Genomic DNA, 3073 nt, shown 5'->3' with positions numbered 1-3073 from the left:
GCACTGGCAAGAATTCCTGTCCATGTTGGCTTGAAATTTGAGATTAAAAGTCCATTCTCGACTGTGGAAACGGCTGGGGACGAAACAAAGTCGCCACACGGTCCATCTAGTGGTGCCTTCCTCTAAGATGGCGAACACTGTGTGATACAATAACAAGCCCCTGAACATTACAAAATGATCCTTGTGATAACAATTCTGATTCCAATACTAATTTCCGATTCTTTGAGGGGTGGATTTGAAACGGGTCACATGCTTATTTCACAGATAAGAGGAACATTTCATTTTGATTCAATGGGGATCTACAGTTTTACTCTGCTTTTTCAGCCACACTTTAGAGTTTTGCTTGCAACAAAAACTTGCAAATCTTAAATTTGGAATCAACGATCAAAGTTGAAGCAATTTCTAGTTGGAACCGGTTCTCGATGCCCGATCCTTTAGTCAACTGTCTAGGCTCAAGTGTAAAGACACTGAGCATGATTTGGAGATGTTCAGCAGTTCCATGACAAAACAAACTATACAATTAGCTTAAATTTGCAAAAAACAACAACGTCATGCTCCTTTTTATGAAATAAAAGGTTTGTGCGCCAGGCACATGGTTCAAAGGGTGGTACTTAGTGTCTTCAATAATTATAGGTGTGTTTTGGGCGTAACATGCAATAACCAATCAGAGTATCACCTTTGTCACCCTTTAAAAGTCGGGCGCGTTTGTACCTTGGCATTGCTGTTATGATGGCGGCTTTGCTGAGCAGGAAGGAGAGATTTTCTTTCTTTTTTATACCAAATTTGCAAACAAACTCCCATACACTGTCTGTCCTGCAAACATATGAGTATTTGCGAGGTTTTGGTGCTAGACCGTCTCTAAGATGGATCTAGCAAACGAAACACTACAAAAAATGTATTTGCAGATTGGTGTTGGGGCATCTTCTGACTTACTCTCGTACACAGCTGTCTCGTGAAATACATGTGCGATGTATTCTTCTATTCTTTTAATACTAACAAGTCCTGCAAGTCTGTGTGGGTTTAGTGTCTCAAGTGTTGTGCTTTATACAGAAAGTTATCATAAGAGTATTAGAGGCTAAAGATGTGGTGATTGGTTAGGTCAAGTTTTCTCTGAAGGGTGCAAGGCCCCTGAACGTGGATCACTATGGATTTCTCTTCTATGTTTTTATTCATCACTTTTTGCTGGAAATCAAGTGGCCATTGCCGGAATGTAATCTCCCCCCCCCCCCCCCCCCCCCCCCCCCCCCCCCCCCCCCCCCCCCCCCCCCGTATGGATGGCGTTGTGTGCTCCTCAGTGTATTTTCTCAATAAGATAACTTGTCCTTGTGCAGCTTTGATCAACCCATTCTAGCAAACTGGGGATAGGACTGAACTCTTCCACTTGAAAGCATTTCATGCTTTTCTTTCTGTGCTTTTAGAAGTGATAGCTTCGCCTCCATCTCTTTCGCTCTCTTTCTGTTGTAAGTCTACTCTGTCCTTGTTTCTCCAGCTTTCTGACACCTCCCTGTTTAATTATAATTCTTGTCAGTCTGTGCTCCATGACGAGGGAACTTTGTTAAGTGTGTGTTGTGAGTGAAATACGTGCGATGTGACATGGCATGTGGCGGAATGCAGTTCTTCCACCCTCCTTCTTAGTCTATTCAGTTCTCTCCGACAAAGGTGAAGGATGCTCGTCTGTGTGTCTGTGTGTGTGTGTCTGTGTGTCTGTGTGTTTGTGTGTCTGTGTGTGTGGAGTTACAGGAGAAGGAGATGTGGAAGGGGGGTTTACAGGAAGGAAGCCTTGCTGGAATACGATTACATCTCCCAGTAAACAGGGCTGTGATAGGAAATGGATCCACAGACCCTGTCCTCAGGGCACCAGCCTCTACACACACACACACAAACAAATACACACACACACACACTGGTACATCACATACGTGAACACATCCTTACCAGCACATAACTTACTTATATGTCAGTTTTTCCATATATTGGACTTTTTTTGAAAACTAGATCCAGTCAGAGTCCTCCTCTTCTGGTTTGTAGGAAAACCATAAACCAGAAGGATTTTTTTGTCTGCGTCTGTGCAGTATATTGAAGATTTAAGAGAGAGAAATGTGGCCTGTCACAAATGAAAGGTAGTTTAGTCAATATTCTAGCCCAAAGTGGGCAAAGTTCCATTAACTTCCTGCATTGAAAAAGGGCTTTTATACTCTTAAAAAGTTACAACCCTGCAACAGCCTTCTTCTTCCTTATGGTTTCTACGATGTATCTTCCACCCTAAAATCCTCCTTAAACAGGAGTTACATCTTGTCAAGAAGGTAAAGAGTCCATTTCATGGATTACAGTAAACTTAGACAAATCCCTTCGAACGGACCAGAGCCTCTTTGCAAAGTTCAGTAATAGACTTTTGATAGGATGGATTTGTCCCGATGTGTGGAGCATGGAAGAAGATTTTTTTTTTTAAAGATTCCTCTTAAATCGCCGCTGCTGTGACTGACAAACAGTCAGCACTGCCACCTGATTATTTCCCCACTACTGAGCTAGTTTTCCATACGGCTGCACTTTTATATAAGTTTTCCAGCTTTATGATACAGCTCAGGGTGGACCTCGGGCTTTACAGCGGGTTTCTGTGGCCTTTGCTCTTTATTTCTGATGTCCCAGCAGACCGTTGGTTTTCTTTAAAGAGCAGGGGTGAGACTGGAATCCTTGTCGGGCCGATAACACTGGTGGAGATAAGGCGAGGAGACAGCAACTCACAGGGTAAATTACATTTTCCATGAAATAATACAAATAACTTTCATATCAGGCTCATAGTATGCAGAGTAGAGCCCGACCCATAAGGGATTTTTAAGGAAGATACCATATATTTGGTTATTTAAAAATCCGATATGCCGATATTTTCGCTGATTATATATTTTTTTTAAATAATCCAGATCCGATTTACAAACTATGCAACACCATCACTAACAGGGACGTTGTAGAGCGTTCCCTGGTGGACAGACTATGCAATGCCATCCCTAACAGGGACGTTGTAGAGCGTCCTCTGGTGGACAGACTATGCAACGCCATCACTAACAGGGACGTTGTA

Source organism: Etheostoma cragini, chromosome 23, assembly GCF_013103735.1.
Source record: "Etheostoma cragini isolate CJK2018 chromosome 23, CSU_Ecrag_1.0, whole genome shotgun sequence".
NCBI lineage: Eukaryota > Metazoa > Chordata > Actinopteri > Perciformes > Percidae > Etheostoma > Etheostoma cragini.
The sequence above is the reverse complement of the archived record's forward strand: the minus strand, read 5'-3'. Positions refer to the sequence as shown.